Below are 23,852 nucleotides of genomic sequence, written 5' to 3'. Positions count from 1 at the left end.
GATGGAAGATCTTTCTCTGCCTCTGCCTCTCTGTAACTCTGCCTTTCAAATAAATAAATTTTTTTAAAAAATAAAATGTTATATCTGACATATTTTATGTAATTTGATGGTTTTATATTTTGGTTATGAATTTTTGAAACCTGTGTTTTCATTTCTTCACTATGGATTTTGAGTTTTATTTTGCCTCTGGGAACAATATGGTTTGAGAATGCTTTTGTCGAATTTTTGTGTGTGTGCATAGTCCAATCTATAGAGAATTTAGTTTCAAAGAATTAACAAGAATCAAGAGGAAATACCAAGCATGGCTGCTCTTTAGCTTGGGTTATGGGATCTTGCCAAGAGGGTACTTCTGGAAAGAGAGTCCAGCTGAAAAGCCACTTTAAGACTGCTTAGAAATAACAATATAATGCTGCATGGAAAAATAATATAGATAAATCAGAATTATATGAAGCAAATCTTATTGAGAGAAAAGGAAAATAATTTCTCACTTAGAAGAAAGGAAATAAAATTTAGAGATATCCTGGCACACTTAATAGAGTGTGGAGAACTTGTATGAATTTTGAGGCTGAGTATTGTTAGAAATAATGAAAAATACAGGAAAAACATCTCCTCCCCCAAATCGAAGCTTATAAAGACATGCACTGAGTGTAGAAGAATCTCTCTTGGTTTGCGCCTTATTTGTAGAACTCAGTGTTTCTTTCCTGGTGGGTAATGGGATCCAATTTACGTGATTGTCTTGCTTGTAGAAAGGCTGTTGCTGGCAGTTAGTTCTGTTGGCGAGGGTTCATGAGCTGTGTCTCATACTCAGACCCCAGCCAAGAGGCCTGCTAATGTCCGGTGACAGAAACACAACAGACCCAATTATCTTCATTCAATCTTTCCTGAAAGAATAAGAGATGGCTTGCCTCTAATTGGCATATTCAGTACTGTGGGAAAAAACCCTAGTTAAGGAGAACTTACAGCATAAGAAGATTTCAGAAAGTTGATGAGGTTTCCTATTTCCTGAGTTTGGCAATTCCATTTGGTACATTTAAGGAAGCTCACTAAACCTTACAGGAAAGATGTGTGACTGATGCAACAGAGCACAGGGTGGATTCACGGATGGTTCCAAGTCAAGTCTAGACGACTTCTGCAAGCTGAATAAAGCAATAACAATTCTCCTCTGTACCTCCAGAAAAGATCCAGTTCTGCCAACAACTTGACTTCAGGTTTCTGAGGTTCAGAATTGCAGGTTAATAAATCTGTTTCATATTAAGCCAGTTGATTAGTGGTGACTGCTTATTGCAGCAGCATGGAGAACCTGGAAGTTGATGACAGAATCTAAGATGCAGATAAGTTGGTAAACCTGCAGGCCTTAAGTGAATATGAATATGAGGAAAAGTCCAGGAAGCAATTAGCCCAATTGAGATTAGAAAAGGGCATACAACTTTTGAGTGGCATTACACTATTTAAATTCCTCAAATACAATTTTTCTTGACAATTGAGTCATTTTTATTTGGGTTCATAAATAACCCAAGTGTTTTTGGAGTTTTGGCTAATCATCATTGATCCCTGAATATTTAAAATTAGCATTAGAAAAACGTATTGTGCATCATTTCCACGTGGCAAAGGACAACAAGGCTATTTTCCCTCATCATATAATTCGATTACTAACATTTACTCTGTGAATTATGTTGTCTTTTACACATTTATTCCATTTAGGTTTGAAGAATTGTTAAGATTCATATACATCAGCAATTAATTTAAAACTATTAGTATAAAATTATAGTAAATATAAAAGTAATTTTTTTAGTTTCTTGCTTTCCTTATCAGTAGTCTGTGTTTAGAATAGGCCCACTAGAATAATCCAGATTAATATCTCCATCTCAAGACCTTTAATTTAATCCTTCAGTTTACAAAACAGTATTTTTCATGTAAGGTACATATTCATAGGTGTTTGGAATTACAAAATAGATATATCTTGGGTAGGATGGTGTTCATAATACATTCTAACATAAGACACAGGATATCCCACTCTTTGGAATGAGTGATGGCATATTTTAGAAAATAATAGTGAAATAATAATCAATTAAAATAATGCTAAGATAGAAAAATGAATGCTTGTCTTCTCTTCCCCCATTATAACTATTTGCCCATATTGTTTGCTTGTATATATTAATTTTATTTATTTATTTTCATTTCATTTGAAAGGCAAAGAAACAAAAATAGAGATAGACACAGAGAGACTTTTTATAAACTGATTCACTCCCCAAATGCCTTTAATAGCTGTGACTGGGATAGCCTGAAATTGAGAGCCAAGAACTCTCTTCCATCTTTTCTACATGTGTGGCAGAGACCCAAGTACTTGGGCCATCATTTGGTGCCTCCTAGGTGCGCAGTAGCAGGAAGATGAATTAGAAGTAGAGTTGGTAATGGAATCAGGCACAGCGATACAGGATGCATGCATTCAAAGCAGAGTCTTTATGGCTGGACTAATCCCCTCTCCAACAGATTCTTTTTCTACTTCCCAAACTCTCTCTCTCTATAAAATATATGTAATATTTTTATCAGCAACTTGAAAGTAACTGCAACCATCGAAATATTTTATTCCTAAAAATGTCAGCCAGAGTCCAGTAAGAACAGGATATGTCACAAAATTATCACTAGGCAATTATTAGGGTAAAAGAATTCTTTGACTATGTTTCTTTCATATTAATTTTATCTAGCTATCCCCAAAATGGCTTTTATAACTATATCTGTTTTGAAAAGAAAGTTGAGAATCAAATCAAGGGCCAGATATTGTACTTCATTGTCAAGATGGATTTGGTTTTCATAGCCTAGTATTTTCTCTCTCTTTTTTAGTCTTTCAAATTATTGGAATAGTTGAGGAGTTCAGGTAAGCTACTCCGTAGGATGTCTCACAATTTGGATTTATTTGACAAGTTTCTAAAGATTAGATTCTGGCATAATACTCTTGGAAAGAATACTAATTATTAGATATTATATGTCTCTACCATATCAAATCAGGAGACACTTAGTTTCAATTTGTGGTGTGAGGTGAGATCAACTGGTTAGTATAGTGAGTGCCTTCCTTTTTAACTAGATTATCTGAGGATGACTTATCATTTGAACTATTTTCTCACATAGATTCAATTCCTCTGAATTTGTTCATTGGCACACACTATACCTAACTCCAACCACCTGCTGACTGGGCAAATTTAGTTCCTCTGAGTGGCAATGGCCTGTAGTTAAGTCTTGTGGGAAGCTTCCAGGAAAGATTTTGCTTTCTTAATAAAAGGCATGGATGTCACTGTCACCATTTTTTCTTGGCTCTCTTTCCAGTCTATTAAATGTCACTGAGGTCATGAAAGCAGGGAGAGTAATGGAGACTGTTTGTCCCTTTGTTGAACTGCTGTGGTACTAAAGCACACAGACACCTAATTCAAGACTTCATTGGCTGAGAAAGAACAGTTCCACCTAGGCTTAAACATTAGTCAATTTTCTATTTAATTTTAGCTTAAGTTTTAAATCGACAGAACAGTTGTATGTGTGTGATATCAAGTGTTTTTTTTTTTTTGATACATGTATATATTGAATAACATTCAAATCAGAGTAAGGAAGCATTTCTTTTTTTAAAGATTTATTTTATTTATTTGAAAGAGTTACAGAGAGAGAGAGAGAGAGAGAGAGAGAGAGAGAGAGAGGTGTCTTCCATCTCTTCCATCCACTGGTTCATTCCCCAATTGGCTGCAACAGCTGCAGCTGTACTGATCCGAAGCCAGGAGCCAGGAGCTTCTTCCAGGTCTCCCATATGGGTGCAGGGGCCCAAGGACTTGAGCCATCTTCTATTGCTTTCCCAGTCCATAGCAGAGAACTGGATTGGAAGAGGAGCAGCCAGGACTAGAACCGCCACCCACATGGGATGCCAGCATTTCAGGCCAGGGCATTAACCTGCTGCACCACAGCACCGGCCCCTAAGGAAGCATTTCTACCCTCTCATTTATCATCTATTTTTCATGAAAACATTGAAAGTCTTTTCTTTTAGCTATTTTTAATATATATGTATCAAAAGTCTTATGGAAAATGAATTACAAAATAAGCTCATTTTGGTGAAAGAAATCTTTGAAATCCATGCAAATCTTTGAATTTTACATAAATGTTTAAAGGTCCCTTGTACAATATATTACTGATATCTAAATTAAGCTCCTGTTTAAAGGAATACCAGACTGCTTTCTCATAGCTAACTATAAGTTAGCAAGTGCTGACACAATTTTCTTCAACCGTACCAGCCCTTAGGCTCTCCAGCCTCTGTAAATCATTGCCCAAGTTAATGAAATAAGGTGGTATTTGTCTTTCTATGCCTGTCATACTTCACTTAACATAACCTCTAGTACCATCCAGGTTTTCACAAATAACAGGACTTCATCCTTTCTTATGGTTGAATAGCATTTCATTGTTTGATATACTACATTTTCTTTATCTGTATGACAGTTTTTGAACACTTACTCTGTTTCCAGTTCTTGGCTATCATCAACAGTGCTGCAATAATCATGGGAGTGTGGATATCTCTTTAACAGGCTGATTTTATTACCTAAAATAAATACCTTGTAATGGGATTGTTGGATAATATGGTAGTTGTGTTTTTAAAATTTTTTTGAGAAAAATATTCATTGTTTTTACTGAATTGCTATACTAATTTATATTCCAATCAACAATTTGCAAAAATTCTCTTTTAAACATCTTCATCAGCAATCATTATTTTCTTTCTGTTTGATAATAGTCTACTAGCTGGAATAAGTGATATATCATTGTTGTTTGATTTGCATTTTTCTGATGATGAGTGATGGTGAGCATTTTTTCAGATACTCACTCACCACTGGATGCCTTATTTGGAGAAAGTTTTACTTAGATCTGATTATGTTTAAATTGGATTATTTGCTCCACTGCTTTTTTATATATTTTACTTAAGTCATACAAGTTTCATATATTTCCTTTATACTGTTTTAGGAACATAGTAGTACTTCCCTTCCTACCTTCCCTCTCATCCACACTACTGCTATTGATTTAAATTCTCATACAGTATGTGATAATAACCCTCATCTGATGTGCATTTTTCAAGTATTTTCTCACATTCTGTAGGTTGTATTTGCACTGTGTTGATTATTTGCTAGAGCATGCAGAAGCTTTTTGGTTTGATGTAATCCCATTTGTTGTGTTTTCTGATGGTAGTTGCATAGCTCAGGTCTTGATCCATTTTGAGTTGATTTTTGTGTGTGGTAAGAAATAGAGATTTAGCTTCATTATTCTACATGTAAATATCCAATTTTCCTAGCATCATTTACCAAAGAGATTTCCTTTCTCCAGTGTGCATTCTTAACAATTTCATTGAAATTCATTTGACTGTGGTGTGAATTTACTTCTAGGCTTCCTGTCCTGTTCAATTGGTTTATATTACGTTTTCAAGCCAATACCATGCTGTTTTGGTTACTAGAGCTTTATAGCATTTTGTAAGTTAGATAATATAATGCCTCTTGTTTTGTTATTTTTGCTCAAATTACTTTGTTTCTTTAGAGTTTTTCTGGTGGTTCATGATTTTTGGTATTATTTTTTCTAGTTCCAGGTTTTTTTTTAAACTTTTATTTAATGAATATAAATTTCCAAAGTACAGCTTATGGATTACAATGGATTCCCCCCCATTTCAATGGCTTCCCACCCCATAACGTCCCTCCCACCCGCAACCCTCCCCTTTCCCACTCCCTCTCCCCTTCCATTCACATCAAGATTCATTTCCGTTTCTCTTTATATACAGAAGATCAGTTTAGCATACATTAAGTAAAGAGTTCAACAGTTTGCTCCCACACAGAAACATAAAGTGAAAAATACTGTTTGAGTACTAGTTATAGCATTAAATCTCAATGTACAGCACACTAAGGACAAAGATCCTACATGAGGAGTAAGTGCACAGTGACTCCTGTTGTTGACTTAACAAATTGACACTCTTGTTTATGGCGTCAGTAATCTCCCTAGGCTCTTGTCATGAGCTGCCAAGGCTATGGAAGCCTCCTGAGTTCACTGACTCTGAACATTTTTCGACAAGGCCATGGTCAAAGTGGAAGTTCTTTCCTCCCTTCAGAGAAAGGTACCTCCTTCTTTGATGACCCATTCTTTCCACTGGGATCTTACTCGCAGAGATCTTTCATTTAGGTTTTTTTTTTTTTTTTTCCCCCAGAGTGTCTTGGCTTTCCATACCTGAAATACTCTCATGGGCATTTCAGCCGGATCCGCATGCCTTAAGGGCTGATTCTGAGGCCAGAGTGCTGTTTAGGACATCTGCCATTCTATGGGTCTGCTGTGTATCTCACTTCCCATGTTGGATCATTCTCTCCCTTTTTTATTCTATCAGCTAGTATTTGAAGACACTAGTCTTGTTTATGTGCTCCCTTTGGCTCTTAGTCCTATCATTATGATCAATTTTGAACAGAAATTGATCACTGGGACTAGTGAGATGGCATTGGTACATGCCACCTTGATGGGATTGAATTGGAATCCCTGGTATGTTTCTAACTCTACCAACAATAGATGCTGGAGAGGATGTGCGGAAAAAGGGACACTAACCCACTGTTGGTGGGAATGCAAATTGGTTAAGCCACTATGGAAGTCAGTTTGGAGATTCCTCAGAAACCTGAATATAACCCTACCATTCAACCCAGCCATCCCACTACTTGGAATTTACCCAAAGGAAATTAAATTGGCAAACAAACAAGCTGTCTGCACATTAATGTTTATTGCAGCTCAATTCACAATAGCTAAGACCTGGAACCAACCCAAATGCCCATCAACAGTAGACTGGATAAAGAAATTATGGAACATGCACTCTATAGAATACTATACAGCAGTCAAAAACAACGAAACCCGGTCATTTGCAACAAGATGGAGGAATTTGGAAAACATCATGCTGAGTGAATTAAGCCAGTCCCAAAGGAACAAATATCATATGTTCTCCCTGATCAGCGACAACTAACTGAGCACCAAAGGGGAAACTTGTTCAAGTGAAATGGACACTATGAGAAACAGTGACTTGATCAGCTCTTATCCTGACTGTTGATGTACAATGTAATACTTTATCCATTTTAGTATTTTTTTTTTGTTCTAGTACCGTTGGTTGAACTCTGTAATTAACACACAATTATTCTTAGGTGTTTAAATTTTAACTGAAAAGTGATCCCTGTTAGGAATTTGGAAAACATTATGCTGAGTGAAATAAGCCAATCCCAAAGGGACAAATACCACTTGTTCTCCTTGATAGGTGACAACTAACTGAGCACCAAAAAGGAAACCCGTTAAAGTGAAATGAACACTATGAGAAACGGTGACTTGATCAGCCCTCACCCTGACTGTTGATGAGCAACTTGATATGTTATCCCTTTTAGTATTTTTTTTGTTTGTTCTACTTAATACTTTTGGTTGAATACTGTAATCAAGACACAATTATTGTTAAGTGCTGAAACTTAACTGAAAAGTGATCACTGTTAAATATAAGAGTGGGAATAAGAGAGGGAAGAGATGTGCAATTCGGGACATGCTCAAGTTGACTTTTCACTGCATTTGATTTAAAGTCTATTATATCTGATATAAGGATGGCTACTCTTTTGGATTTCATTTGAGTGTAAAAATCAATGTCTGGCCGGTGCTGCAGCTCATTAGGCTAATCCTCCGCCTTGCGGCGCCGGCACACCGGGTTCTAGTCCTGTTCAGGGCGCTGGATTCTGTCCCGGTTGCCCCTCTTCCAGGCCAGCTCTCTGCTGTGGCCAGGGAGTGCAATGGAGGATGGCCCAAGTACTTGGGCCCTGCACCCCATGGGAGACCAGGATAAGTACCTGGATCCTGCCATCGGATCAGCGTAGTGTGCCGGCCACAACAGCCATTGGAGGGTGAAACAACGGCAAAGGAAGAGCTTTCTCTCTGTCTCTCTCTCTCACTGTCCACTCTGCCTGTCAAAAAAAAAAAAAAAATCAATATCCATCTCTTCACTTTCAGCTATTATATCCCCTAAGCTTTGGAGTGATTTTTGTGTAAACAGCAGATAGTTTTATCTGTTTCTATTGTCCATGCTGTAGTTCTATAGCTTTTATTTGAATAATTTAATCCATCTAAATTCAAGTCAAGTATCAATGATAGAGTTTAACTAGCTTTAACTATTGATATTTTGCTATTTGTTTTCTAAATTTTGAATTCCTCTTTTTCTCCTTCTTAGGATCTTCTTTTAAAGTTACATGATTTTCTGTAGTACTGTGTTTTAATTCTTTGTGTATTAGTTTTTGTTTTTCTATGTTGCTTTGTGGTTACTATGAGGTTTACAAAATATTTCCTGATTAAAGCAAGCTTTTCAAAATGGTCACAACAGCATTGATTGGAAACTTAGGAAAAGAAATATAGAAGATTAAATTTATCAATAAAACTACAATTACAATTGATTCCTCTCTACAGTTTTACCTTTTGATATCTCACTCTACATCCTTAAATATTGCCTATCTTGACATAGGAATATTAATATTGTAATTATTTTATTTTTTAGTGTTTATACTAAAATAAAAATGAATTATATAATATATTCACAGTATTGGAGTATTCTTAATTTGCCTGTATATTTACTCTTATCAGTGACTGTTAAATTTCTGATATTTTATTCTTTTGTTTAAAAATATGGTGACAGCATTGGGTGTAGTGAGTAAAATTACCACCTGTAATTTCAACATCCCTTATGGGCACCAGTTTGAATCTCAGTTGCTCCACTTCAGATCCAGCTCCCTGCTAATGTGCCTTGGAAAGCATGCAGGATGGCTAACGTCCTTGGGCCCCTGCACCCATGTTCTTGGAAGAAACTTCTGGCCCTGGCTTCATTCTAGCCCAGCCCAGGCCACCACCTCTGTCGCCATTTGGGGAGTAAACCAACAGATGGAGATTTCTCAGCTTCTCTCTCTTTCCTTCTCTCCCTTTCTCTCTCCAACTCTGCTTCTCAAATAAATAAATTAAAGCTTAAAAAAGAGAAAAAATACTCTCATGGTCTTTTCAGAACAGAAGTCCCTTTTGAGCCACGATACCCCAATATTTGTATTTTACTGCTGTTTCAAAGTTCCTATAAACTTTCTTCATTATTCTTTTTTACTTTCTCAAATTCACATAATCAGCCATATTCAAGCTCACAGATTTTTCTATTTGTTGTATTTGTTGATGATGCCTTTCATCATGTTTTTATTTCCTTAGGGTACTTTAGAGTTCAAATTTTGATTTTAAAAATTATTTCAATATCTCTGATAAATTTCAAGATAAAGTAATTATTTTTACGTATTCTGGAAGCTTACTGAGCTACCTGTTGCTATGTGGTTGGTTTATCATATCTTATTTTGTTCATTTATTGAGGTCAAGTTTCTCTCAAAGTTCTTTTTTTAAAAAGTTATTTATTTGGCACAGTATGAGAGAGAGAAAGACAGAAACAAAGGGAGAGAGAGCAAGAGAGAGCAAGAGAGAGAACGAACTTCCATCTGTTGGTTTACTCCCCAAATGTCCCCAACAGCCAGGGCTGGGCCAAGTCAAAGCCAGGATCCAGGAACTCCATTCTTGTATCCCATATGTTTGGCAGTAGCCCAACTACTTGAGCAATCATCTGCTGCCTTTTTAGATTCATTAACAGGGAGCTGGATCAGAAGTGGAACAACTGGTACTCTACATAATATGTGATGCCAGCATTGCAAAATGCAGCTTAACCCCTGTGCCAAACACCAACCCCTCCCTGACAGTTCTTGATGTTTGTTGGGTACAAAGTCATCAGCACATTGAAGGGTATTTATTTCAGATTTATAATCTGGCTTTGTTAGTGTCTATCTTTCTGGAAATCCTGAGCAATCAGGCATTTTCTCTGCGCTGTTTCAGCACTAAAAGCCAGCTAAAGCTCAAGTTTGTCCCAAATCCACAGTTGGTGTGTTGTTCAGGATTTACTTTGTGTGTGTGTGGGGGGGGAGGGGAGGCGGGGAATGGGAAAGTAGATGAAAAAGGTAATTCATATATACAAATCCTCTGCCTGAGGCCAGGTTTCTCAGATGCCTTGTTCATAGTCATACTGTGTTCATGTATGACATGGTCCTATCCAGCACTAAGTTTCACCATACAGGGACTGGTATTAGGCTCCTATGTAATGAACTAGCTTCAACCTCCCTCTTGCCCGAAGTAGAAAATGTACTCAGTGGGAATGGAAAAGGATTACTATGCGAAGCCTTATGGGCACTAGTGCACCAGAACCTACATCTTCTTAAGAGCATCAGAGAACCAAAGTCCATGATGCTATGACCTACTGGCTGCTGTGGTGTACACATGGCATGGCATTGCTGCTGTCAGACATGGGTGATATTGGCCAGAGTCCTGTGCTAACCTTCCTATCCTATCCCCAAGGGATGGGGATTTTCTCTGTGTTGTGCTTCTCAAAGTTAGAGGAGGGGTGGTAGAAGCAGTACCTGGTCAGCCAAAGGTAATGCTAAGCTGGGTCACATTTGAGTCTCAGGGCTTCAGGGACTAGCATAGTCTCAGATGTGCATTCCTGACTTTCTACACAGCTAGTGGTGATTCAGGTTGAAATGTGTTCATCCCACTGGTACTTGAGTCTCCTGCTGGTGCCTGGGCAGGTACAGAGGCTCTGACCATGGGCATTGGCCTGCTGTCTGTAATTCTTGTGAAGAGAGTTGTACATGGACATCTATTTAAACAGATTTTTCCAGGTTGAACCAGTTGCTAGATCTTACTTCACCAGAACCTTCCTCTGCCTCCAAATTTTCTCCTTCTTGCAAGCAAAATGCATCTTAACTGATTTACTCCATCATTATGAGGAACATTGATGTTGAAGTGAACAATCCAACAATCTATCTTTGCATTTCAAACAATGAACAGCAAGAACAATTTCACCATAAATACATGGTCACGAACTGTAGGATGTAGAGTCTATTCTATCTACATTCCTTTCTATGATCTTCAGTAAAATCAAAAAACATCTACACAAAATTTTTATTTCTACGTCTCTTAGATAATAACCCACATATGGAATGCTGCCTAGAGTATAACTTCATCAAGAAGGGTGACTCCTCTTATTCTCAACTATAAATAAATGTTTTTTTTTTTTTTTAAGATTTATTTATTTTACTTGAAAGTCAGAGTTACACAGAGAGAGAAGGAGAGGCAGAGAGAGAGAGGTCTTCCATCTGCTGGTTCACTCCCCAGTTGGCTGCAACGGTTGGCACTGCACCCATCCAAAGCCAGGAGCCAGGAGCTTCTTCCTGATCTCCCACATGGGTGAAGAGGCCCAAAGGCCTGGACTATCTTCCACTGCTTTCCAGGCCATAGCAGAGAGCTGGATAGGAAGTGGAGCAGCTGGGACTGGACCCAGCGATCATATGGGATGCCTGCACAGCAGGCGGCGGCTTTACCCACTATGCCACAGCGCTAGCTCTTATAAATGCTTTTATATACATCTTCCATATTCTTTTCTTTTTTATTTATTTCTTTATTTTTTGACAGGCAGAGTGGACAGTGAGAGAGAGAGACAGAGAGAAAGGTCTTCCTTTGCCTTTGGTTCACCCTCCAATGGCCGCCGCGGCTGGCGCGCTGCGGCCGGTGCACCACGCTGATCTGATGGCAGGAGCCAGGTACTTCTCCTGGTCTCCCATGGGGTGCAGGGCCCAAGCACTTGGGCCATCCTCCACTGCACTCCCGGGCCACAGCAGAGAGCTGGCCTGGAAGAGGGGCAACCGGGACAGAATCCGGCGCCTCCCATATTCTTTTTAATGTGAAATCCAGTTGGTTCCACACTTCCATTCTCTCTCACTCTTAATTGGTCAATTGTTTAACCTTTCTTCCACATCTTCTATGTGTCCTTTCCTGAAACAGTTCTTTCATTTTACTCCATTCAGCATGTTCAAGACTTGTTAATGCAAATGGACAAGCAAGCAAGCTTAACATTCAAATAGTAATAACAAAATTCTTCCCTTGACCATGTTTTTTGTTCTAACTACTGCTTTTCCTCTTCTCTTCTTCAGCTTCTTTTCTGTTCTAATTGAGTATTTTGGAACCTTTCTTTGACTACTTTTATCATTAATGAATGAATTAAGTAAAGTATTTCCTACATGTTAATTTTATATTGTATGTGAGTCATGATTTTACTTAAAAATCTATCCCACAAAACACCAAAGATATGTATGATTTGTAATCAGAAGCATAGGTGAGACTTGCAAAGATAATAGTTTCCTCATTGTGTGATTCAGTATTATTTAACGTTATTGTTACTTAATGTTCCTTAGAATCCACACTGTTAACCAGAGGTCATCCAGGATACGAGCACCATTAAAAACCATCTTGCATATTCACAACACTCAAACAGATCCATGGTTCTTAGGTTTGGCTGCTCTTTGCATTTGCCTGTGGAGGTTAAAATCTGGAGCTACTATAACCTATTGCATATGATTCCGATCTTTATGAGCATAGAGTTGAAAAGATGAAAGGAAATACTGATCAATGAGAAAGTATATATGTGTTTGAAGAATTTAGAATTTAGAAGCTGCCTGAAGGGCACTTAACCTAGATTTCTTGGGGTAGAAGAAGCTCCCCAGAGGAGGTTACAGGTAAGGCAGAGGGCACTGCTTCCAGCACTTGTGCATATGCTGTGGAAGAAAGTACGTATGCCGCACACAGCGTCTGGAGCCACAAGGCAACATATGCTTTTAGACAAATGGAGTAGTGCAATGTGACTACAAAATTAATTTGAGTGGCATTTAGAGATGGGTTATGAAGTGGAGAAAAGGGCTTTTTCTGTCAGTAGTTTCTGATTTTTCTCTTTACTCTCCAATAAAAAACAACTCAGTACAGTTCAGAGAAAAATGAAACTAAAGTTTCATAAAGCAATATTTATGCTCAATACCTATAGTGAAATTTGCTCAATTGTGTCCTATTCTGTTCTATTCATTTGTGAAAATACTCATCACATTCCTCTAAATTGATTTCACTCACCAATGAATGACTGTACTTAAAAATCATTGGATTTTTTGTTTGTTGCTAAACTGAAGAACTTGGACATTATCATGAAAAAAAATTTAAGCACAGACGTTACTTCATTTTCAAATATTCAATACAGGCTTGTTGATTGAATAAATTCATCTCTCCGACCCTTTGCTGACCTCTCCGTTCTGCCATTCCCGAGGAAGAGGATGGAATAATGACTTGTCTATGCTCAGATCACAGTTCTCCTTGGTTCTCCAAGTGCCTCAGATGGTAGGATACAAATAAGAGTGATGAAAATCAGCAAATAGCACCCAGAAACATGAATACAGCTTGTGCTTGTTGACCCCCAGAGATCATCTTTAACGAGCAGTGAGGCAGTTTGTCTAAGTCACGAATTGTCACCATAGCTTCTGTTTCCATAGAAACAGGGCAACTAGTGAAATTCTTGGCTCTAAAAGCTATGATGAAATATCCACTAGCCAGATGGTCTGGCAACTGAAATTGTCATGCTTTGTGAGCATTTATCATGAATTGGCATCACATGAGAAAAGAAAGTCTTTCTAGTGAGGATGGAGCAGAGATGGAAAAGTGCAACCAGCAGGTGTCTGTTGGTAACTGGCATTGAGGTGCAGGCAAAAGGCAGAAACCTGGGACTGGGAGCTTGAGCCACTCCAACAATTCCCAGTTGGCTGCTATTATTATTGTTCCTACTTGCTTCTCACCATTAAGCACACAGCACTGTGAAAGAAGTTCTGTCTCCATACTCACAGCATCTAGGAACAAATGGACTTTTGAGCACTTTCAAATTTCTCCTTAAGGAAATAAACTTCTTATATATATTTTCTGCAAATGGAAACACTAACCATTGCTGGCCAGGAGAAAGACTAATGAAAGAATTGTACATTCCCTAGCTTGTGTATGAAACTCCTGTGCTTTGTTAATACCACTCAATTTGAAAAAAATGTATTTACTGTACACTCATACCCGAAGAGAGATCATAATCTAAGTCATTCAAGTAACAATTATAATAGTCAATATTAAATCCCAGGCACTGCACTAAACACTTAATGTTATTACAGCCACTATGAATTATGAAGTACTATCCTTGTTTTGCAGGTGAAGAAACTGAGGTTTAGAGAGTAATTATTTAACTTGCTTAAGGTTACTGTTAGTAATCTGAGGGAAAATGGAATATAGGCTGTGGTCTTAGCCACTAAACATCTTTACTACTTGTCTCTCCAAATATAAGGTAGTAAGATGCATGGGGATTTAGAGCAAGCTGTCACAAATGTTTGAGTCATAGATCTAGATCCCTTTTGCAGTTAAGTCAAACCTAGGTGAGTCTTCCCAGAAACTACACTGGTATAAAAATCTTTAAAAACGTTTACAAAGGAAAGCAAGTTTATTGGAATAGAGCTGACAAGATTTAAATCTATAATAAAGTTACATATGCTTCTTAGTAACGTATAAAATAAGATCAGTTACCTACCATAATTTTGACATACTAAATACAGTAAATGATATTTTGAAATACTTGCAGTAAAGGTAGTTTAAATAGAAAATTTTATATTTTGGTGCTTCTCTATTGTCATAAGTAATGACAATAATACTAAAGGTTTGCTTATATTACTCATGGAAAGAACTGTTGAATTTTTCATAGAATGAAATAAAAATAAGATGTAAATTTTTCTAATTCAGCTTCAAAAAACCTTAACACTTCACAGTCCATTTTGGAGACTCCAGATTAACAGCCCTGCATTTACAGCCATGGTTCTCTTTAGATCCTGTTACACCCATTCTATCCCTTAGGACCTTTGGTACCCATGATGCGATTTGAAAATATTTCCCTTCTGAATTTTGACCTCTGGATCTGTGAAATTAGGATAAAATCTACATCAAAGTGATTTTGCAAAGGTAAAATAAAATAATGTAAAGGTTTAAATTAAAGAAACAGTAATATATCATGCAAATTGTTTACCAAATATGTTCCCTTAAGTTCTTTGATTACACAGGTTCATTTCAGGGGCTATTTCTGGGGTCTGATATAGAAGCCAAAGGTCAGAGCTTCAGGCATCTAACTGACCTTTTAACCAGATGATTTTGGCTTTGCTTCTATGGAAGGTCACTTGTCGCTCCCCGTCTTCGTGGAGGAACGACACAGGACCATGCGCTGTTCTTTTGTCTGCTCGGCCCTTCCCGGGTTTGCTGCTGGTTCTTCCCGGGTTGGCTACCGTCCCTTCCACCTCCGTGGAAGGGCGGTTCCCCCTGCCACTTTCCCCACTTCCGCAGGGGAGCGGCACACCGCCGGCCGGCTCTCTCGGGGGCTGCTCAGATGTTCCTCAGGTGTTCCTAGTGCATGTTGTCTCTCTCCTCCTTTATAGTCCTCTTCCACTAATCCCAACTCTGCTACCCACACGCTGAGTACACTGCTCTCCTCCAATCAGGAGCAGGTCCTACAGTTTATTGGTTGAACTGGAGGCAGCTGCGTAGAAGCTGTTTCCTCTCTCCCAGCGCCGTATTGTGGGAGAGCAGATGCATAGAATAAGTCTTAATTCCAGTAACTTAGTCTAGTCCCAGTTGCTCCCAGTTGCTCCCCACAGTCACTGATAACAAAAAGCTGTTTGCTGGTCATTATAATGCTAGATGTGATTAGTCTTTCAAGATAACCAATATAAGAAAAGCATCTGGCTGCTTTATTTCTTAGCATTTAATTCTATGTGCTTATTTATTGCTAGGAAAATGTTAGCCTTTCTTTTGGTAAAACTTTGGCCATAGCAACTTGAGAAGAAAAATACACACTCAATTTGCTTCTCCATGCCATGTTTTGGTGACTGCTTTTTCTACATAGCCATTGAAAACATCAAATGAAAGGAACAAGAAATTCATATTTCCAAACTACCTTTCCTCCTACTGCTGACACCGAACAGAACTTTCGCTTTCTCGGTTTCATGCATATGGTAATCAGTTTGCTTTCCTTTGAACTAGGTAATTGTAAGAATCACAGAATATCCAAAGCCTGTCCATGTATATTTATGTTCACTAACAAAGTTTCACAAGGGATCAGCAGAGATACTACTGGTTCTGTTGGTTTAAATTAAATTCCTTAATCAATCCCCTGAGAAGTGTTATCTAGGAGGTAACTGCCGAATATGCATGAATCTTTAATGTGCTACATTCTACAACAGTTTCTTGGAGGCCTGCAAACGTGAATTTTGCACAACAAAAAATGACTTGCTGACATCAGACAAAGCATCTGGTGGTTTACCAATCTTGGAAACCTATTAATGCAGGCTTGGCACAGCAGAGTACAGATACAATGTTTTCTGGTTTTAAACCTCTCCCCATCCCCCTTAGAAGTAGCAGAAGATACCATCTACTCTTTGTTCCTTATGCCAAGATTTTATTACTCATTCCCCAGAAGAACAGTGTAAAGTCAGAACTATCTTCATCACTCATATCACCTGAGCTCAGAGAGGTGGAGTAATAGGCCTAAGGTCACTTGGCTTGTAAGTAACTGAGTAAGGTGAGGAGTCCAGGGCTTTTTGCCTCCAGGCTACCTTGTTGTTGCCAGTATAGGAGACTGCCTTTCCTCATGCAACACTTCATCTCCTCCTCACTCCAGCAATGTGGTGATTACTGAGGCACTGCATTTGCTATTGGCCTAGGGTTGGGGTAAGTTACAAAGGGATAGACCATTCTTGAGTTCTTGCTTCTCTGTTGCTCCCTTACCAAGGCTAACTTAATGTAGATGGACAAAGCAATACATTTCCATTGTACTCCTTTGTTTTTTTTTTTTCTTTTATGCTTCATTGAATTGTACCCTAAGTCCTTTCTCACTTCTTATCCAGGTAGTTCAGTGAGAACCACAAATTGCTGTGAAAGGAAGTTGTCAAAATAAATTCACAGTATTAAGCTGTCAAAATTTCAGTCCTTTCAGTTTTCAAAAAATTGTCTTAAGGAAAACATTAACATGGTAAGAAAATGTATTTAATCTAACTGTTGACTTCCTTAATGACTGAAAAAAACAATTTCCTTTAGCTGAATGAGGATGAACATTTGGAGAGCAGGTAAATCCTAAAGTAAAGGATCCCAAACTCCATACAGCAATTACAGAAGCACTGGGATGAAGTATCATAGCGCTTGAGAGTCATCATGGATGAAGTTCATGCTGTGTGTTTTTCTGCTGATGACAGCTCCCCATGCAGAGCAGCCAGGGTACTGTCTTTTGGATGCTCTGCAGGAATGAGATCTTTCTCTGTGAATAAGGTATTGTCCAGTCTTCCAGTTTGTTTCCTTGTATGGGTAACCACCTTCTCCACAGGCTGAAATTTAGCACTGGGGTCATGTGACACTTATGTGGTTGGTTTTGGTGTGCAGAGAGATCCCCCTTTCTAGGCAACATGGAGTAGGTGGAAATTGTTACATGCAACAGGCCACACACAGTCATAGAACATAAGCCCTCTAAACATAGATCATTTTATCTTCTCTACAAGTGTTTAATACATAATCTCTAATAATTGCAGGATCCAAGAGGAAGGGTAATAATAATGAGCTGAGTGTCTAGGGATGGTTTTTGCATTGATGAAGATAATTTAATTATGAATTGTAAACATTAGTTCAATTCTTAACTGTGACCAAATGCTATGTGAAATGTTTACAAAAATTGCTTCTTACAATCTGCATAAAATGCCTATCAGATACTGTTTTCAATCTTCATTTTATAGATGAAGAAATTGAGGTTAAGTAAATTTTCAGAAGTCAGAAAATTGCAAGTAGTAGAATTTATATATGAGCCAGGAATTTAGGTTCTTGCTCTTCAATGAACAAGAAAATGACTGAAGAAGTAGTCTACATAGTAAAGGAGGATAGAGTGGTCACTGATCTATTTTGCTTGGAGGGAAAAATTAGGTACATATGTAAATATGTACATGTATATCTATGTGTGTCTATAATCTATAGTCAATGTATGTGGGTGTTTATACACACATATATGCATATGTAGCAAAAATTTACCTTCAGTGTTGTACGTGAGCATGTGTGTGTGGTATATCTTCAAAAGAGATTTTCTTATATTAGAGGATATATCAGTGTCAGTAATAGAAAAATCATCGGCAGATATCCTGAGGCTACATGGGGTGCTTTAATCTATGTTCTCTTAAACAAAGATTTTTTTTTTTACAGAGCGAGAGGGAGGGAGAGACAGTGAGGGGGAGGGAGGGAGAGAGAGCGAGATTATCTTCTATCCACTGGTTCCCCAAATGGCTGCAATGCCCAGAGCTGGGCCAATCAGAAGCCCGAAGTCAGGAGTCAGGAGCCAGGAGCTCCTTTGAGTCTCACATGTGGGTGCAGGGGCCCAAGCACTTGGGCCACCCTCTGCTGTTTTCTCAAGCACATTAGCAGGGAGCTGAATCAGAAGTGGGGTAGCAGGTACTTCAACTGGCACCCATATGGAGTGTTGGTGTTGCAGGCTTCTGCTTAACCCTCTGTGCCACAACACCAGCCTAAAACAATGATTTTTTAATTGCTTGACACCTTTTACAAAGTTTCTCAGAGGTAGAGTCTAAAACTTGTTTCTTGTTTCATTCCAGAGCTCAGTACAGCTCCCTGCCTAATCCAGGATGACATAACCAACAATGGGATTCAAATTCAGGCAACCTGGCACAACAGCAAAACTTTTAATCATCATTTTCCCCTACCTCTCACAGAACCATCATCTCTCAAATGCATCAAACTGTGATTTGGGAGGCCCAGTTTCTTCCTCAGCTTGGAAAAAAATCAGATTCTTCTTGTATTCTGCATCAAAGATGAGTAGGAAATAAACTACCCAGAGAAATGTTGCCAGACTGCAAGCTTAAGAACAAAGCTGAGTATCCATAGCCCCTTGCATCATCTTGCCAATTTCTTCTTTCGCGTGTGCATTGAAACATGAATAAATACAGCAGATTAGGATGCCCCAGATGACTAGGAGCTGCCTGGGAGGATTTTATTCTGCAAGGCTTCTGCATAACATGATAGATGGAAATGTTCAAGAATACTGAACATAAATAAAAGATGCACACAGAAAAGAGGGAGATTCTTAAGGCTTTTTAAAGCCAATGTACCATAAGGATTTTTTTTTCCCTAGGATGCTGTAGGTAGGTCATGTGAATGGTAGTTGCTCAGTTGTTGGATAACTAACTACTGAATAAGCTAGAGCAGACAGCAGGAATGATTCATATCATCAAGTTCATAGATAATTGATTGTGGTGTTCCTGTCTACTTGTTGGCCCTGTTAATTACATATAAGCAGTCTCACAAAATTAGACCAAAACAAACTCAGAAAGTAATAAGATTTGTATATATTTAATATAACACTATTCAAAATGGAAAAACATGGAAATAAGCTAATTTTCCAATAATAGATTATTAGTTAATTTTGCCCTATCAGGATAAAGCAATATAATAGAATACAGTGTTTATGATGAAAATTTCATATAATAAAATGCTTACATATAGGTATGAAAATAAAATACTGAGAGAATTTGACATATGGAAAATAATCTTAATATTCCTCCTTCCTTTGTAGGATGAAATTCTAAGTAGTAATAATGAAATATAACAAATAATAGTAATGCCCAGAAAATAAACATGAATCATAAATTTCTTATCTTGAGATTTTTATACTCATTCCCAAAAAGAAATGAGTAAAATAAAAATTTTGAAAGTTGATTTATTATTTTTATCTGTTTAAAAGGAAGAGATAAAGAGAAACAAAGAGAGAGGGGAGAGAGATACAGAGAAAGAATCATCCATCCAAAAGTTAATAACTAAATACTTGTAATAGTTGGGGCTGGGCTAGACAGAATTTAGGAGCTAGGAACTCCACCTAGGTGTCCTACATGGGTGGTAGGGACCCAAGTACTTGAATCATCACCTGCTGTCTTCCAGGGCCTATATTAGCAGGAAGCTGGATTGGAAATGGAGGTGGGACTTGAACCCAGGCACTGTGATATGAGACGTGGGTCTCCCATACAGTGGTTTAAACTGCTGCACTGCAATGTCTTCCCAGAGTAAAACAAGTTTTCTAAAGTAAATAGTTAAAAAAATTAATTTTAAAATTATTTTTAAAAGATGAGGAGAGGACTCTCACAGAGAGATACTTCTAAAAGGTCAATTTCTCAATGTTTCAGAGAATAATTTGTATCTAGAAGGACAAAATTGAAGTAACTGAAGTTCTGTTTTTCATCTTTACAACCACTATTCTACCACTGTTTATTTATTTATTTATTTGACAGACAGAGTGGACAGTGAGAGAGAGAGAGACAGAGAGAAACCACTGTTTATTTTAAATCTACTAGTCAAGTGCAGGAATATAGCTCACTGAACTGAATACATGAACTGTTCCCAAAGGGGGCTCCCGTGATTCTAAACCCTACAGACCTTGTTTTCCAGAGGAGAGGAAGCCTGTTACTGGCCATGTAGGGAATCCTTTGAATTAACACCTGCTACATTTTGAATGTGATTTGTCTTCTCAACTCACACCGACATTTGATTGCCAAAGTCATTCGTTACTGGTATTGGAATGGTGAATGCTTGGTGTGATTATTGTGTTTAGGGGGCAAGTCTCTGGAGCATCCCTAGGTCACCAGAAGTGTGCACTCAGAAGGCAGTTCTCCCAAGAGGGCTGAGCATCTAGGCCCTACTCAGGCACAGTCAGTCTTTCTGCCATACTCCTTCTCTCCCTCCTTCCCGACTCACCGTGTGATCCTTCCCCTGCACATACTCGACCATCGGTCCTCCTCAGACGCCAAACCAATGGGTTACTCTGTCTTGGATTGTGAACCTCCAAAACTTTAAGTCAAAAATAAACCTCTTCTTCATAGGTAGGTTGTCTTAGGCACTTAGTTGTGTAACTAAAAGCTGACTAATACAATTTCCATGTAGATTATAAAGTCTTTCATTCTACAAATAATGAGAAAGTGCTAATTTGAAAACTAAATAAATATTATATCAGTAAAGTATGTCAATGTTTTCCCCAATTATTTAGAGATCATACCTACAAGCAAAGTATTATAGGGTAAGGAATATTTTGTCACTGATATATAGAATTACTGAAGCATTGTGAGAATAAAAAGGCAGCTGAATTTCAGTTGGCATTGTTAATTAATTACTACTCATAATTTCTCTATAATAACATCATCCCTTATTGCTTGCACCTGAGGTGAACCACAATCATTGTCCTATTACTAAAATGCCACTGATGATACATCTCAGAAAAAGAAGAAATAAAATCGCATGTTTGTCACTGGAAAGGAGACTTTGAAGCTGCCTTCTCAAGGAAGTTTGAGGTTTCTGCCACCTGTGATACCTGAAACTAAATGTGCTACCTGGGCAAGGATTGATTAAGCCAGGAAAGAGATGTCCCATATTGGACGATGGCTAACAGACTGATCAGAGCGTTTCCTGGAGAAATAGCATTGCCAAGTTCATGGATAAGACAGGTTGTTGACATTTGAGTATTCCCTAGCTATTGTTTTGGTTATTTATTAAATCAATCTTGGTAACACTGATATGTAGGTAATTTATCTGCCATATTTTGGGGGAGTTTGTTGCAATAAACCTTTTATCATCTTAGCTTATTTCTGTTGGTCAAATTGGAAGAGTGGTTTACCTTAAAATGTGAACAAATAAAATAAAGATACAATATAGACACTAGCAGAGACTACATAAAAATTTAAGGTTAGGTTATCTGGGTTGAAAAGTAAAGCTTTTTTTGTTAGCATTTTTCTCTGTTTCTTGTAATATACCATAAGCATGTGCTGGCAGCATTTCAGGAATAAAATTATGAGATAACAATATTTTCTAATTCAACTTGATTGGCTTTAAAAAGAGAGAAGGAACAATGTTATATCTAAACTCCTTACACAGAAGTAAATTTGCTTTTCTTGCGAGAAAAAAATAAACCTAACGAGTACACAAACTAAAAGGGCTCTAACCTGCTGAGATTAAATACAGTTTATCTGGGCTGGATATCTTAATTTTTATTACTATGCTGTAGGACAAACATTCCATTTGAAGTTCTTCCAGAATATTAAGAGACCAACATAATGGTCAGGTAGGTACCTTGAACTGCACAGGTGAGGTGGGTTATTGCTTTGAACAATCTCTTGCCTATACTGAAAGGTTATTTTTGAAGACAAGAGTACCGAATGTTCCAAGTTCTCCCTGTTGTCATGGAAACCTTTCAGCTAGCTGAATAGGTTAGCAGGATTTTATGTTCTCCACTTTGACAAATACAAGGAGACATGATCCCAGCTTTGCATTACTAATCAGAAAACTTTTGTTTTCAAGTCTTCTAGCACTTGATTAGTCACATTTGCTGAATGTTTTTCCCCCTCCACAACATACAGCAACAGGCAAGTTTTCTTTCAGAAATCATTCCCACTGTAGAAGCAGGGCCAACATCATGACTGGGCTGACCTTGTTGTGTTTGGCAGCAATACTGCTTGCAGCTCTGAAAGGCTCCTGCAGATTAATTTAGGCTCCTGCCGTAACTCTTCTGATTTGTACTGACTTTCAGTGGTTTCCTGGAGGTAAACTCACTTGCTAATAGGCAGAAATTATTCCTCATTTTAGCAGCAACAGAATGCCAACCCTAGCTTATAAAGCATAGGTAAGCTTTAGGAAAAAGGCACCCTAAGGCTAAAACCAAAACACCAATGTCACGTGGGTAAACTCAGATCCAGCAGATCTGACTTTTCCCTCTCATTTTTCTGTAACAACCCTCTACATTGCTTTGTAAGGTAGAAGTGGTCTAAGAATCCATAGGCAAACTGGACTGCTAACAACTGCATTGCAGCAAAAGACTGACCAATGTGAGTGAGCTTGCTGAAGCTGGAATTTGCTGGGCTTCTTTAAGAGTCATCACACTCAGAGAGCCTGTGTGTGCATGGCAAGGGAGTTGATAAAGTGTCTTATAGCTTTAGGCTTGTTAAGTATCATACCAAGTAATAATTTAGTATAATGCAACTATTAGAAGGTAGACTTTTGTTGTTGTTGTTAAGGGAGAGAGAGGGAGGAAGGAGAGAGAGAGAGAGAGAGCACGAGCCAGGGGGAGGGAGGGAGGGAGGGAGAGAGAGATATCTATTGATCTTCTGTCCATTGGTTCATTTCCCAGATGACTGCAATGAAGTCAGGAGCTTCCTTTGGGTCTCCCACGAGGCTGGTAGGGGCCAAAACACCTAGGCCATCTTCTGTTGCTTTTCCCAGGCCACTAGCAGGGAGATGGATCAGAAGTGGAGCAACTGGACATGTACTGGCATCCATATGGGAATGCAGCGTTGCAGGAGGCCACTTTACCCACTACACCAAAATGCTGGCCCCTGGAATGTGGGCTCTTTTGGCTGTGTGAATTTGGGACTTTCTCTGGTATCTCGACTTCTTTAATCAACATGATGGAAAAATCAATAATATCCATCCCCAAGGTTTGTGGTGAGGATTAAAGAGTTAATATTTGTGTATGGTTTATACAGCCTAAATAAGTATATTTGGCAAGAAAAAGCAATGCGGGAAGACAGCAGTGATAGGAAATGAAGAAAAATAAAAAGAGAAAAGAAATAAGGAGGGTATATGGACGAAGGAAGGAGGAGGTACATGTGGTTGCATCAGTCGTTGGATGTTGTCAAAATTCTATCTCAGATCTAACCCCTATTGAACACATGTCTCATTGGATAAGACTAACTGAAATAATTTTATACAAATCATGACTAATACCGTGATTTTCATTATCTAATTGCAGTCCAAAGAAATTTACCTTTCTGTTGTTAAGCAGTCCAATGTCTGTTCTGCATTAATGC

The 23,852-nt window shown here is 38.2% G+C and overlaps 1 protein-coding gene and 1 long non-coding RNA gene across 2 annotated transcripts in view; one reads left to right on the top strand and one right to left on the bottom strand.

Moving 5' to 3' along the window:
- Window positions 1–23,852, bottom strand: part of GABRB1 (gamma-aminobutyric acid type A receptor subunit beta1) — a 494,464-nt gene that overhangs the window by 203,033 nt on the left and 267,579 nt on the right. The gene's annotated exons all lie outside the window — the stretch shown is intronic.
- Window positions 12,592–19,312, top strand: LOC127490251 (uncharacterized). The gene is made up of 3 exons (XR_007918090.2): window positions 12,592–12,641; window positions 17,056–17,283; window positions 18,606–19,312. It is a non-coding gene; the product is annotated as an uncharacterized lncRNA (long non-coding RNA).

Source organism: Oryctolagus cuniculus, chromosome 2 (assembly GCF_964237555.1).
Source record: "Oryctolagus cuniculus chromosome 2, mOryCun1.1, whole genome shotgun sequence".
NCBI lineage: Eukaryota > Metazoa > Chordata > Mammalia > Lagomorpha > Leporidae > Oryctolagus > Oryctolagus cuniculus.
The sequence above is the reverse complement of the archived record's forward strand: the minus strand, read 5'-3'. Positions and strand labels throughout refer to the sequence as shown.